This window comes from Cynara cardunculus (genome assembly GCF_001531365.2).
Source record: "Cynara cardunculus var. scolymus isolate 2C chromosome LG 7, CcrdV1, whole genome shotgun sequence".
NCBI lineage: Eukaryota > Viridiplantae > Streptophyta > Magnoliopsida > Asterales > Asteraceae > Cynara > Cynara cardunculus.
The window spans coordinates 14,756,538-14,773,191 of NC_037534.1; positions in this window are offsets into that span (position 1 = coordinate 14,756,538).

Below are 16,654 nucleotides of genomic sequence, written 5' to 3' on the forward strand. Positions count from 1 at the left end.
CCCGGGCTGATAATTAACACTTCACGGAATGTAGATAACATTGAATCTTCGAATTCTAATTTTTTTGATTTAGATTCATTGTTTGAAAATTTTTATGATGAATATTTTGATAATAAACCTAATAAGTCCAATGATCTGTCCAAAAAAGTTCAAACCGAACAACAGTTATCTGGTCCATCTGCTGATGTTCCAATGACTGAAACTGAAGAAGAATCAGAGGAGGTTGATGAAGAAATTCAAATGGAAACTCCTGACAGTCCAGTTCAGTGTGAAGAGGGCTTAAATACTGATTTGTCAGAGGTGTCGATCGTTCAAGATGAAAATACCTTACCTTAGTCAGTTATTCAGCCTATTTCAGTTCCAAACATTGAACCTTCACCTGAACCTGTACAAATAATTCCCCCAATACTTATACTGATCACAATTTAGATCAAAGTTCTTATATTCCCCTACCTCATTGCAAAAAGTGGACTAGAGATCATCCAATACATCAAATTATTGGTGATCCATATGCATTTATTCGTACTCGGTCTGCTTATGCTAATGAGTGTTTTTATTCTACTTTCCTAAGTAATATTGAACCAACTAAGGTGTCTAAAGCCTTAGCAGATCCGGACTAGATAATAGCGTTGCTAGAGGAGCTGAATCAGTTTGAAGCATTAAAGGTGTGGAGATTGGTTCTGCGTCCCAATAATAAAACGATTATTGGTACAAAGTAGGTTTTCAAAAATAAAAAGGATGAAGATGGCGTTGTTGTCAGAAATAAGGCCCGACTCGTCGCAAAAGGATACAATCAGCAAGAAGGAGTTGACTACGATGAAACCTTTACCCCGGTAGCACAGATCGAAGCTATAAAAATGTTTTTGGCGTACGCTACACACAAGAATTTCACTATGTACCAGATGGACGTCAAGACGGAATTCCTCTATGGTCTTCTTAAGGAAGAAGTTTATGTTGCTCAACTGAAAGGTTTTGTGGATCAGTCAAAGCCGGATCACGTATATATCCTTGACAGAGCTTTATATGGTCTTAAACAAGCACCGAGAGGCTGATACGATATCTTATCAGAATTTATGATAAAATCAAGTTTCTCGAAAGGTAACATTGACACAACCCTCTTTATTAAAAAGAAGAAGTCAGATATTATTTTGATACAAATTTATGTAGTAGATATAATATTTAGATCTACGAACCCAAAATACTGCAAAAACTTTTCTGCCTTAATGGTTTCTCGTTTTAAAATGAATATGATTCATTAAGTAAAACAATTATCTTCAGAAATTTTTATCTGTCAAACAAAATATAATTTTGATATCCTGAAGAAATTTAATTTGGAAAACTGTTCATCTAGCAAAACTCCTATGGCTCATGGGACAAAACTACATGTTGATCCATCTGGAAAAGTTGTAGATCATAAAACATATAGATACATGATTGGTTCTATAATGTATTTAACGTCTTATAGACCGAATATTATGTTTTTAACACATCTTTGTGCCAGATATCAGACTAATCCAAAGAAGTCCCATTTAAGTGTCGTTAAGCGCATTTTTCGTTATCTGAAAGGGACTGCCAGTCTTGGACTCTGGTATCCAAAGGGTACTAGCTTTGAACTAACAGCATACTTAGATGCAGATTACGCATATTGTATGTTGGACAGGAAGAGTACCTCGGGTCATCTACAATTTCTGGGAGATAAACTCGTATACTGGGCTTCCAAGAAACAAAACTATGTATCCATCTCGACCACTGAAGCAGAATATGTATCTGCTGCTAGCTGTTGTTCTCAAGTATTATGGATGCAGACACAGCTCAGAGACTACGGTTTTTATTTTAATAAAATTCCCATTTATTGTGATTCTAAGAATGCAATAGCAATATCTTGTAATCCTGTTCAACACACTAAGACCAAACATATAGATATCTGGTATCACTTTATTAAAGATCATGTAGAAAAAGGAACTATTGAATTGTATTTTGTAAATACATAATTTCAACTAGCCGATTTATTTACGAAAGCTTTAGATGAAAAACGCTTTAACTTTTTAGTATCTAAGTTAGGCATGTTAAATTTGAAAATTTGAATTTTTCTTAAAAACAGTTCAATTTATTGAACTGTGTTTAACTAAAATTCATTTTTTTCAAAATATATGTATTTTTTAATACAAATCAGTACTTCATTTTTTTATGTGATTTTAAATCTTTTGATAGTGGAAATCTATATTTGAGCGGGAGTGTGGAATTTTGTTCATATTTTACTGATTCATATTTTGAAAGGGAGTAAAAATATCTGTATGTACTAACAGCTTAAATTTTTTCTTATAGGTTATCATACAATATCTAATTTTTAGAAAAATAAGTGTTTGGCCGATTTAGACTAATCCGGACAACAACTTGTCCGATATATCTCATATCCGGACAAAGCAGTGCCCGATTTAGGCTAATCCGGACAAAAGGCTATTCGATAAACTCTTATTCGGATAAGATTGATATGTTCCAAGGAGTTGTGCGATTTAGTAAACCGCTTGATGGCTGTTGTGCGATTTAAGAAAATCGCTTGTTCTTTTGTGAGTGACCAAGTATAAATCGCTCGTTTCTTTGTGCGATTTATGTCTAAATCGTTTGTCTCTTTGACCGATTTCTTTCTTTTTCGCTTGTTTCTTGTGCGATTTATCTTCATTTGGGTTGAGCGATGTGAGCAATTATCGCTCATAGTGTTGATCGGATTATCATCCGGTTTATGACTTAGTGGTGAGAGTATTGTCTAAATCGGACAACCCTTTGTCCGATTTATCTTAATACGGACAACTCTTGTTTGGATTAGCAGATGAAGGGTCGTCTTTCTTTCTTATATATACTCGTCCAATTTTTACCTTTCACTTTTTACTTTCACTATTAATCGCTCGTTACTGTTCATCTTCGTCTCTGTGTGCTAAATCGCTCGTGTTCTTCATCGGATTCATCGATCATTCTCTGTTTCATCTTCATCTTTGATTCTAAGGTTTATACTTGTTTCTTTTTGGACTTGATTGGACTTCGTCATCGATTTTGGACTTAACAAGTAATACAAACTGTAAATGAAAGATAATTGATCTTGGACATAATGGAAAATGAATCTAAATGAATGTAAATCTTCTAGATAAATCGCTCATGATCTTAACTGTGTTTTTTGATCGATTTAGATTTAGATTTGTGTTACTTTTTAGGTTTTAGGATTTGAGTTTTGACTGGTTTGTTTCACCGGAGAAGGTGACCCGACCTTACTCCGGTCAGCGTCAACCGGAGTAAGCTTGTCCAGTTTAAGTTTTTTACTTGGGTTAATTTTTTTTTCCTCTTTGACTGGATTTGTAATCCGGATGAGTTAAATTTTTTTTTTTTTTTTCTTTGTTTTATTTTTTTTAGTTTACAATTTTTTTATGTTAAATTTTTTTTCTATCTTTTTTAATATTTCTTTAGTTAATTTTTTTTAGATATTTCTTTTAGTTTAGAATTTTTTTTAAATTTTTTAAGATTTTTTTTAGTTTTATAATTTTTAGTTTTAAATTTTTTAGTCTTTCAAAAAAAAAAAATTTAGTTTTTCATTTTTTTTAGAAATTGTTTTTGGGTATCGAATATTAGCATTGAATTTTTTTTATCTGAATCTAACATTTCATTATTTTTACAGGTAACATGGCTGATCATAACCAGTGTGACGGGGAATCTCACATCCCTTCCGTCAGATCCAACAATCTCAACAACCCAAACCAGCCAACCAATAACCCAATTCCAGATGAAACTTTATTTCCCTAATGTTTTTCCCTTGAAATAAAACCCAATAACCATCATTTCAACTTCGAAATGCCCTGCGAATATAAAATCATACCAGAAATACTTCGTGGACATCCTATTTCATATGCCCTTTCAGCTACCGTTTCTGTCCCAATGGTATACCTTCAACAGTTATGGAACACACTCACCCTTGCAAAAGATGGCGATAATTACTTCTTCGAAGGCAATGTAAACGAATACACAAGTTGGCTGACTTTGAAACGACTTCGAAGAATTCTACGTCTACGGGGACAACCTCGTCAGGTTTTGAACAGCTTATCACCGATGACGAGCCGTGTAGAGACATCAAACGATTAGGATACTCGAAAGAGTTAACTAATCCATCTCAGTTCAAAAGAAAATTTCGTCCGTCAATATGGCATCTACTCTTCTCTATCCTCAGCCGGTGCCTGACATCCAAAACTGCTGGAATTGATACCTGCAGCAGTCCCTTTCTCAAGTTCTTCCATGGTATTAATCATGCGTCACTACGATACGCGTTGATCATCTGGAATGAACTTATCGAGTTGGTCAACGCCAAACGATTCCCATCAAAAGCAAGAAAGTTTGTGCCATTTCAGAGATTTCTACAACTGATTATCAAAGCCATGATGAACGCCAATGATGACATTCCGGCCAGAGCAGAAAGTGAAGTTGGGACATCGTTCTTCATGCTTCGTATTCGTTAACACACTGAAATTGAAGATTTGGATTCAATAATGGAAATTCCACTTGAGCTATTTGCCTTCGCTGATCAGAGTGCTCAATGTGTAATAGAATATAAAAGATTGATAGATCCTATAGTTCAACAAGAACCGGTTGAACTTACCCCGGGATCAACCCATGCCTTAGCTAAGGGAGAGGGTCTAGATATAGCTGAGAGAGTTCAGGAACACGGGTTACCTGAACAGGGTTGTGAGCCGAGAGAAAATGTAATTGAGAGGGGTAATCTGGAGCAGGGAGACATTGATCAGCATAGTACTTCATCTGATAATATTTCCACAGCTTCTTCTTCAAGCTCGGACGATACTACATCTGACAATCAGGCAACTCAGGCTGGTACAAATGATGATCAGAATGATGATGATAATGATGATCATAATGATGGAGCTGATAATACTGCTCATCCTGCTATTGCTCAGAATGTTCAAGTGGGAGCAATAATTGATAACACTGATGATATTTTTCTAGAGAATCAAGATCAACAGACTTGCCCAAGTCTACATTCTTTATCATTCAATGTTGATGAGGAATTTAGTGATAGCTACAATGATTTCCATCGTTTGCTGGATGATATTCCAGTTGAAGGTGATGAGGGAGAACAAGTTGAAAATGCTGAGAGGTTGAGTGCAAGGAAAGGAGAAAAATATGGAGAGAGTATGAGTGGAGCTCAAAATGAAGGAAATGCTCCTATCCCAGTGGATACAGTTTGCTGGGCACCCACATCTACTATTGACATTCATTCGTTGAATTTTGATATTGAAACAGACATAGCTAGCCCAGCTATGCAATTGCACACCCCTCCCAGCCACTCAACTGTTTCTCAACAAGCAGTTGTTTCATCTTATCACGGAGAAATACCATATAATCTATTTACTTCTCAATCGGAGGATGCGGATATTGAAAATAGTAGGCCTCTGCCCCAGCCTACGACATCGATTATGTGCACCTCGAGTCTAGAGCCGATACACTTAAGTACACACGAGTCAAGAGCATCTGTTGCTCAAACTGCAGTTATTAGTGAACTTGCTGGAACGACCAGAATGGAGTCCATTGACTTACCACAAGGACCGGTCGAAAGTCCTACCAGTGCTACTATCACGCCAACACTGAACGTAGGCACAACAATTTTTTCAACTGTTGTCACAACTAGTAATCTAAGTGATCCAGGTGTTAGTTTACCTGACTTCATGTCAAGGGAATATTTGGACGGCGCCTTAAAGGCTGTTCAGGATCACATGCAAGAACAAATTCAGGGTCTGAAGAGAATGTTGAAGGGTAAGGAGCCTGTAGTTGAAGAACAACAGTCTCGGCCGCAACCACCGCCTGTGTCTGAACCTTCGAGGGCACAAGAACAATCGGTGGATGAGCTTAAATCGTTGTTGTATGCAAAGTTTATTTCGTCTCAAAATCTTGATGCGGCAGATGCAGACTTGGTTGGACTATTAAGGCAGTTAGTAGATGACAATCCAACCATTTGGGCCTCAGAGTTTTTGGCATTCCAAGATGCTGTTGCGGCTAATTTCTCAAAAGTTTCGAACTGAATAGCATCCAACACTCAAGCTTTATCTTTGATGCATAATTCCATTGATGCCCTAACCAAAAGGGTATCACTTTTGAAGACACTTTCCGCGCTCAAAACCACCTCCTTGAAATGAATGCATGATGATCCGGACGATCCTGATCATCATGAGGGAGAGAGAAAAAGACAGAGGCTGGCTGAGTCGTTTGTTCATGCTGAAGGTGTTGAAAGGGAGCCGAATTCTGAAGCAGTTAATGTTCAAAGTCCTGTTCCAGAAAGAACAAGGGAAAGGACTATAGGCCCGATAATGGTTGAAAAGGAGATAGCCATGGAGGAAAATCCAATGATCGAGTCAATGATCCATTGTAGAAACAAGGTTGCTGTTGGATTTGTCTGCCAATGTGGGCTTTAATGAAGCATTTTCTAGAGAACTTGGTGGAGTTCAAGACTTTGGCGAAGACATTGATAATATTGATGAGTCATATGGAATGTATTTTGACTTTGAAGCTGACATCAACGAAGATGATCCAATCTTTCCATTACAGGGTGATCATCATATTTCTTCTGAACCTCCCACCGCAGTTGATCAAGGCGTTTCAGAGACTCTGAAAATGGCATTTGACCCTACTGAAATATTTACCAAGAATTACGTGTCTTTTGCAATTCGTGCCAATGTTCCAGAGTACGACAGAGCTCGAATTAGAGAACCTTATCTAGAGGATATTTACTTTGGCATATTTCTTCGACATTGCAAAGCTCTTAGTACAGATAAAATTCTTGGGATTTATGAAGAGACCCGAGAATATCGTTTGGAGTATAAACATTTCCTCAAAGAAAAGCGCCTTCTGATAAGTCAAGTACGAACCAAACATCGTATTATGTCCATCAAACAAATTGATGCGAATAAACTTCTCAGAGTTTGGTATCTCGTCTTCACAGTTATAAGGCAGGATGGACATGTCTGGACTTTCAGCGAAGCTGATTTCTCTAATTTTTATTTAGAAGATCTGGAGAATATGTATCATGAATTATGGAATCTTATAGTCATAAGAGAAGGAGCAGTTGTTGCTCTGGATGCTATCAAGAGATATTTGAAGAGTCATGTTAAAGTGTCGATGGATCTCTAGATATTCAGATGGCCTTGAAGATAATCAGAAGATCATAAATTTGAAAAGACCAGATGAAGACCTTGAAGATATTGAAGGCTATCCTCTTTACATTATTCTAGAAGATCCGGAGTTTGGAGTGATTTATGATGTTGATGGTCGAATAAAGAAGTTTATGAGATTCAGTGAGTTGAACAAGTACTGTGAAGGGACGATAAAGAAGGTGCGTCAGGCGCTTGAGAAGATTAGAGCTGATAATGATAAAGTTGATGAAAAGGATAGAATGAGTCCGAAGGAAAGGTATCTACTAATCAATGCTTTGAACCTGCTTGATGACAAATTGCAATATCGGAGTGCATTTAGGAGGATTGAAACGCTTCTTGGGCTAAGAAAGTCAAGATTTACAATTTCTCGAACTTGAATCCAAAGGGGAAGAATGTTGGGTTCAAGACAGTGTTGACAAGTTGTATTCAAGTTGTTTCTCTCATTTTGTAATAGTTAGTGTTATTGCTTTCTTATTATAAATAGATTTTAGAAGCTTAATTGTAATAAGTCTTGCTAACCATTTTGTAATCATTCTCTCTCAAGAAATACAATCAAGTCTTACCAAACGTCTACCATTCCCTCATGCTTGGTGCCAATGAGGCTTTATACCTTTCAAGATGGAAGTTATCCTATAGATCCTGTATTCATGCCTATTCAAAATACCATTTCACCACCAAGGCATCTTGAAAGTGAATCGTATTCCATAAATATGATATCTTGTGCCTAGATTCATGGAAATATAGAACAACATATAAGTTATCATGCTTGCATGTCCATCATTTGACTCCAACAATTATTCCAATAATTACATATCTGATTTGAGCTATGGACGAATATGCAAGCAGACATTTTGTGAGTCCACTATGATCAATCTTCAAGCAAAACTTCAATATTCATGGTAGATCTGGATTTATCATTCAAGAACATGAGAGGAGTTTGAGAGAAAAGGTCAAACCTTCAAAGAATAGTCAAACTTTATTTCTACGTAACTGATTTTTACAAATGAGCTCTATCCTAAAATTACAAGACAAACACCCTTTATATAGGGTCAAACTAGACAAAATAGTCAAAGTCAAACTATCCTAATAAAAGTCAAACACGATGACTTTTACATAATTATAGACAATTTTATCTTTCAAGACGAATACAATTTTACACAGATTTTCATTCCTAACATTCTCCCCCTTTTGTATTCAGGCTTGAAAGAATTTGCGCGCGTTGAATCTCGTTTGAACTTTGAATCTTTAAGCACGCTATGTCTTCTTCAAAAACATTCTTCTACTTGAAACTTCAGACAATTATCTGTTGAGAAAGATCTTCTAACATTCTCCCCCTTGAATGTAAAACCGCGATGATCTTCTCTTTTGACAATGTTGAACAAAAACAACAACGATATTCAGATATGATCTTTAAGGAATCTTCAGACAACAAACTCTAACAAATTCACCTTTTTGAAAAGAGAACTCTGATGGTAAACTTTTGAAACAATGATCTTCTCATTCAAAAACTCTCAATCATTTTAGCACAGGAATAATCTTTCTGTAATCATCTCCAGTCGCACTTCTTTTGAGTCTTTAGCCAAGTTGATGTTACTCCCCTTTGATCTTTATAATAAATTCCCCTTAAAATGTTCGAAATTGGACATTTCATTCATTATTACATACTCCCCCTTATGATGAAATGAGAATCATTCCATCATACATAAGAATGAATGAAATGCTTCGCGTAAACCGTCAATTCATAAAATGGTAAGTAGATCTTTGCAAATCCACTTATTTAATCTTTTCAGATTAAGGGAATGGGAAGGTAACAACCAATTTCAACGAATGAAATTGTTTTCAATCTTATAAAAAGATTGACCTGTGAGTATAACAGATATACTCAGTACAACGGATGTACTGTATATATGAGACTTTTTTATGCTCATCTCACCAGGTCTTCCATTCAATCTTTGATAGCTTAAGAATAGCATATCTATGAATGTTTTGGCAAATTAACATATAAAAGGCAAAATCTGTATAGTGTAGAAAGATAAAGCAACAAATGCTTCTGTTTAGGCTCAAAAAGATAAACCGTATGGACTACACAAATTTATCAGACTCAATTATTGATCAAAAAGACTTAAGGGGGACATATATCCTTCTGATTCAATATGAACTTTCTCCGAATGAGAAATTGATAGATGATGTGCTGCGTGCCCCAAGTGTTATTGAAACACTTATATGTTGAGAGATAAATGAGTAAGCTGGTGGGGTTGTGACAAGAATTGGCATGGCTTTGCCTTTTCAATATTAGTCTCGAAAGAATTGAGAACTAATAGATTGTGTGGTATGCCTGGATTTTATAAGTTTGGAACAGGATTTTCATTTTCTCTTAATCCTGACACAACTCTCATCAATTCTTTTGGCTCACAACAACTACCCCTCTCATTTTCATTTTAGTCTCAGGACACAAACCTTTTTGTATATAAAGCTCACTCAGTTATGGTTGTCCTCATGGGTAGGTTTATCGGTTCTGACATTCCATTGAGGTATTTCTGATAAGCACTCAGTCCCTCCTAAAATTTAGTATTATGATCAATTGATCACAAACAGTTGATCAAAAATAATATTTCAGATAAAACACAATGATCGGATAAAAATTGATCAAAATATTTGGCTTTAAGCACAATTAATGAAAGAATGATGCGACAATGATCAGATTATTCGATATGCGAGAGAAATGAATGAAGATCTGTAAGAACAAGTTTATAGATTCAAATAAAAAAAATGTATATCATTCAAGGTAAAAAAACAGAAAACAACCTTCGAATACAAACGAGTGTATTATCACCGAAAATGATTTATATAAGAGACGTGATAATAATAGTTTGAAGAATAGCTGAAACAGGTATTGGAGTTATGTACGATGAGAAATTACGCAAGTAAAATCTCAGGAAATACCTATTCAGAAAATATACTCGTTTTCCCAAAACAAATCATTTTCCAAAAACATTTATTAAAAAAACTTCTAGAGACTCCCCCTAGAAAGTTGATTTCAGTAATGTTTCAATTTAGCTCAAAAGAATAAAAATGAAAACATGTTTAACACGGGTCCTAAACTGGGTGTTTAGAAACCACAACCGGTTAAGCACGGGTCCTGAACTGTGTTGTTCAGAAGCCTTTGTGGAATATATTACAACTCCCCCTGCATTGGTGTATCACTGATATGATATTCTGATCAGCACAAAATTGACACACCTACAAAACCAGATTAAGTAGATTTTGGTACCCAAATGAATTTGGGTCCTATTTTGTTAGTATCGGGTTGGGGTATGTTGTAACTTCCAAACCATCTATTCCTAATAGATATATTCTTTTTAGCACTTTGAACAAGATGATTAGAAATAGAATATGACCCATACTAGTTATTGTGATCATACATGTTCTTACCTTTCAAACTGTTCTGATAGTTGTTATTTCCATGCCACCTGTTGAACCTTTTCTTATTGATAAAATCATTGGTTCTGCATGTTGAGCACATAATTCTTCTCTTGCTAAGATTGATCAGATCATTAGTGGATCTCACAATGCAAGGAAGAACATAGTTAGTAACAACAGGTGTATGAGATGAAACAGAATCAGCTTTATTAACCCAAATGATTTTAATCTTAGAAGATTTATTGGGTGATCCGATAACATACCCTTGATAAAACTGATTAGAAGAACGATAATAGTTCTTAGAAAATATTGATTTAGGGTTGCTTGAATAACTGTTCGATTTGGAACAGTCATAGAAGCTAGTTTTACACTATGATGGAGAACCAATTGAGCTTTGTGCAGAAGAAAAGTCTTTGACTTTCTGTAAAAGCTGGTCTCTTTCAGGAGTAACTAAATCAAACTTAATTTTAAGTTCAGTTCTCATCTTCAGCTCAATTTCAAGGTCTGTCTTCAGATCAGACAATTTGCTTGTAGTATTCAGGAGTTTATCTTCTAACTCCTTCTGAAGCATTTCAAACTTTCTCTTCTAAATTATTAACTCTCTTTTTTCTTCATCTGAGCTGCTTTTATCATTCTCAGAAGCGATGTTAAGCCACTTTTTCTTATTAGCAAGCTCCTTGGCAATAGCTGTATACTTCTTTAAAGTATTTCTCTTTTTCAAGAGCAAATTGCTTCTCTTCTTCGTCTAAAGCCTTCTACTTTAGAGCAATGCTTTCAGATAATTGATGTATTTGGCTCTGACAGTCTTCTGAGATATCTTTCTTTTCTTTATCATTCTTGGCCCGTTCCAAGATGATCAGCTGCTCAAAATCATATATTTGTTTTAGCAGCATTTTGGCGTTCAGCTCTAGAGAGTTTGTCTTATCTTCAAAAGATATGCGTTCAGCTCCAAACCTTTTCTCTAATTCACACATTCTCTTTTTCTCCTTTCAAAATTCTATTCTTTCAGAACTTAAACTCTTCTCAGCTTTCAGAGCTTTTTTCTTCTCTAACTCCAGTAATTTCTGTAACTCACTCAACTTACTCTCAGATTCATAAAATTTATCAGTCAAGTCCTCTGTCTCGGTATGTATCGTTGGAGAGTTTCACTCAACACTAAGTTCACTCTGGACATTTTGGAGCTTGTCAAACAGATCTTTATTAGATTTACTCAAAGTTTTCAATTCGTCATCACACTCTTGTCTTACAAAATTCAGAGATTTCTCAAGTTTTTCAACCTTGTACTGAAAATTCTTCTCCATTCTTTCACATTCTTCTTTATGATCTTTCTTTAAATCTTTGATAAATTCCAGATTAGAGTGATTCTCATATAATATGTTTACATATTTATCTGTATATTGTTTCAAACTCTTTTTCAACTCTACAACTTTCTCTTTCAAAACTTTATTCTCTCTCTCCCCCATGAAACTGCCATTTTTAAAAAGATTGATTTAGGATCAAATACGTTGAAATCAGCTAAAAGAAATCAAAATCATTTAAGCTCAAAATTACAAACAGAAACCATAAAAACTGTTGAGAAATCAGAGAATCGACGAAAAACTTTCAAATATCAGTAAAAACAGTCAAAATTGTTGAAAATAGTTAAAAACTATTGAAAATAGTTAAAAAACTGTTAAAACTGATGAAAAACAGTTTACGCCGAATAGTTCAAAAATTTCTCAAAACAGTTAAAAACACTCAGATAAACAATGATCCAAAAATTATAAACTAAAAAAAAATAAAACTCAAAAAGATACAAACCCAAGATATCTAATGTGAAAACACACAAGCTTCTTTTCAATTCCTTTTTCTAACCTCCCTCACCACTGGATACAGACCATGGATGGTGTCTAGCTTTAGCAGAAGGCTCAATATAGTCTCATCATCCCCTGTCAAGCCAACCAATTTACAAAACCTTGAAGCCTGGTGAAGAATGGAAAGTGAGACAAAAAATATTCCAGGTGTCTGTCTGCTAAAACTTCATGTACAAATGTAATAACAGCTTGTTCAGACAAGTCTTTTTGTTGGGCTATAGAATCAAAAACCTGTGAAAAATGCCAAGCAATAAAATTGACTGCCTTATGTGAATTCCAGGCTAGTTAATGAAGTCTTTTTCCTCCTTTGCTTTGGCTGTAGTATCAACTTCCTCAGTGGTTCTCAAGTGTAATAAACCTTCATCTTATTCTCATCACAAGCCTTCAAACCATACAAATTCTCAAACAAACCAGAAGCCTGTTGTTACGTTTGTTAGTTTATTCTCACCACCAGCAGCTTGAAACATTAATCTTGTACCTACAATAACACAAGAAACCAAAGCATCTATCATTTGCTGTCAAAAAGCCAAAATCTGGACCTGATACTTTCACAAGTAGTATGACAGAAAAATTCATGAATATGACTGCATAAAACACACTCCTGGATCCTTCTTGAGCTATCTATAGTTCCTCAATGACTTGTCTATACTTTTATCTCGCAAGGTAGCATGAAATGAAGCATATAAATCTGTAAAGCATACAGGACGAGCCAACTTGTATGAGATGATTAGAGACTATGGACAGGCAGCAATAGATCTACAAAAACTGGTATCTTTTCTAACAATGCTGGTGAAGAAAAAAGGTGGAGCATCTCATACTGGAAATTGAATCAACTGCTTCTGCAGCAAATATCAAAAAAATTGTTTTCTTAACAACAACAAGCAAAAACATAAACTGAAATTGTAAACAGGTGTGGTGATCTGTTGACCTGCTGTATGCAATATAGACTTTAAACAGACACAAACAAAGATAAAAACTTGAACATCTAATCGGACAATTTACACAAACAAGAATAAATAAAGACAGTAGGTAGAAACCCAGATAAAGTCATATGAGCATGTGCCTCTTTTCCATGAACAAGGGCCTTTTGATGTGAACATTGTTGGTATATGTGAGAGAATGTTCTTTTCACGAAACTGGTCAAGGGTTTGGTATCTGAAAGTTTTATGACCTTTAACTCTAACTCATATGGAGCAGAGTTGGTTTCATCATGGGAAGAATTATATACCTGGTCATCGGACTCAGAGGTGGATTCGGCTGTGGACTTGGCCATCAGACATATGAGCGCCTTGTCTTCTTCATCCGACGACGAATCAGACACCCAAATTTTTTTCAGCCGTCAGGCTTCTTTCTCTCGAATTGTACTTGTATTTGTTCTTGTAGTAGTCTGCATCCTTGATCAAACATCCTTTGCAGCCCTTTCAAAAATGGCCTACCTTTCCACACCGGTAGCATCGAAGACCATCTTTCCTTCCGTCTCCTCCTTCTCTTTTGTCTTCTCTTCTCTCTTTTCTATCTTCTCTCTCTTCTCTTCTTTCATCTCTCTGATGAAATTTGATTGTCTTCTGTCCTAGGCAAGCTGGAATCTCTCCCTTCTGGAGTCTCTTCTATTATCCTTTTCGAAGGGTCTTTTGATGAATTTCTTCTGGAACTATTTGGTTATCAAGGCAAGAGATTTAGCAAATGCCTTAAGATCATCATCAGAATCTGACACTTCTTCTTCAGATTTAGATTCTACGACCAAGGCCTTCTTGCTCTTCATTTTGTGTTCCTTAGAAGAGCCCCTTGAAACCTCATTTTGTAAAAACATTAAGGGAAGAGGTCCTCCAATGGAGACCTTCCTTTTCAGAATGTCTTGCTCTTGGGTAGCAAGTGTTCCATAGACATCAAGAAGTGACCAACTATCTAAGTCCTGATTTGCTTGTAAAGACATAAATAGTTGTGTTCATTCATCACCTAAACTTTTTGAGGAATAGGACATTGTTTTCCTCTTTCGTCCATGCAATTCGTTTCTACGGCATTGATTTATCATGGTGTTGAATCGGTCATAGGTCTTCTGAATTGGTTCATCAGGAAATGCTTTAAAATTAGTATATTCATTTAAACATTGCGCCCATCGATTTTTCTTCGTTTTAGCTCCTCCCTCCAGTTGGCTTGCAAGTTCGTCCCATATTTCCTTGGTCATGGTACAAGCATCCATGTTGGACCTGTAAATTCAGCTTTGATATTTGATCTAATACTCTGAATGAACTTTAAGACGATTAAAGTGCAGCGGAAACAATATTAAGAACAAAACAGAGTAAAATAAACCAAGAACACACAGTGAAGAAGATGAACACAGGAGAATAGCTTCAAAGGTTTTTCAATTCAATTGAAAATTAAGACGATTACAATTCGGAAGCACACTGAATACAAAGGCCTAAGCCACTATTTATACTAGCTCCTAACGACCTTATTGACAAGATCTAGACGCGTGAAATCATCTAAGCCGTCCAAATAAAGTCGATTAAAGACCTAGTCACGTGAGAAGCACATGCAGCTAACAACCTTTGAAAAACAGTTGGAAGAGGATCTTCACAAAAGACGAAACCACAGACCCTCTGTGAGCCGTTTCAGAGGCTCTGTTGTAATTGACTTGCTTGTCCTTATTGACAGAGGACCATTTTCCAGAACCTCTGTGAGAGACATCAGAGGTTCTGTCACCCTTTACTTGCTCGAATATCAGGCTTCTGTCGTTAGTCCTCTGTTGTCTTCTGTGGAAGATAAGCTTCTGTCAAGACTTGCAGTACTTTTTCTATACTTTTACAAGAGATGAAAAACAGAGCTAACAATCTCCCCCTATGTATGAAAAAGTAAATTTAGACAAATGGTTGCAAGAAATGACTAATTGAAAGAATTACAAGAGGAGATTAAACTCATCCTCTAAAAAGAATTACATAAATGAACAAATTGAAAATTGATAGTATAGGCCTACACTATTACAAGAATTAGTCCACAGCAGAGTCTGGATAGTCATCTACGGCAAATTGCAGATCTGACTTGATAGTTCTGAAGACTTTGAAAATTCATTCTCTGAAGGAGACTTGAACTTTGATCGTTTCCAGAAGATGGTTCACTTCGTCCGCCCTTAAATGCTCTCTTTGCACCTCTGCCACCACTAGGTTGAACACCCGCTCAACAGACTCTGTTGAATATTTGTGCGTCTCTTTGGGATCAAAGAAATTTAGAATTTCATCCTTGTCCAGGAATACAAACCCAAAGATGGGATTGTGGACAATGGTGTTGGGATGAAATCTAAGCAGTCAACTTGGTCTGTTCTGTGGAGGAGTAATTTTTAGCTCTGGCTGTCGAAATCTTTCTGGCTGTAGAATTTGACTTGAGGACGCATAACCTCAATCAGCATTCGGAGAGAAATCGAATATGTTGACCTCCTCTCCATGTATTTGTTCAATATCTTGTGAAGGAATATTAGGTCAAATACACAGAGGTTGTGGAGGTCAGCATCTGTGAAAGTATATAGGTTGCCGTCATCCCTTTTTACCACATATGGAGCATATAGCACGGTCTTCTTGAGCATAGTCCTTGGAGAAATTGTTTCGAGAGTGGTGATCACACGCTCTGAGAAGACCTGCTCTGGTGGCCTTGTGAGCTTTGAGAAGTGGAACTTTGCAATGGCAGAGGGCATACCTGTAAGCTCTGGGTCATAAGGGGGCTCTGTGTCCACAGCTGAGTAACGCCACTGTAGAATCTCCTCAACAGTGGTTACGGGCTCTGTGCGTACCTTCTGTGTAGGAATCTTGCTCATAGATTCAAGTATCTAAGATACCCTCCCCACTGTGGCAGATTCTGGCATTCTGGTTTCTTCTTCTAGTATCGGCCTCTGGGTGGACCCCTCTGGTAGGATTGGCTTAACAATTCCTACCAGAGCGTCAAACGTACCCGTGGACGTTTCCTCTAGAATCTTTGCCATTTTAGAGGAAGAGCCTTCTCCAGCTCTGGGGATGGGGGCTCTGCCCTTTCTCGCTTGTGACTCTGCCAAAGACGCCTTTAAAGCTCGAACGAGATCTGGGTTATCATACTCTTCTTCATTTATCTTCTCTGGCGTCTTAGAGCTTGACCCCTTCTGTGGCGACTCCTCTACTGCTTTACCCTTGCCTTTCCCCTTAGGCTCTGGAGATTTGT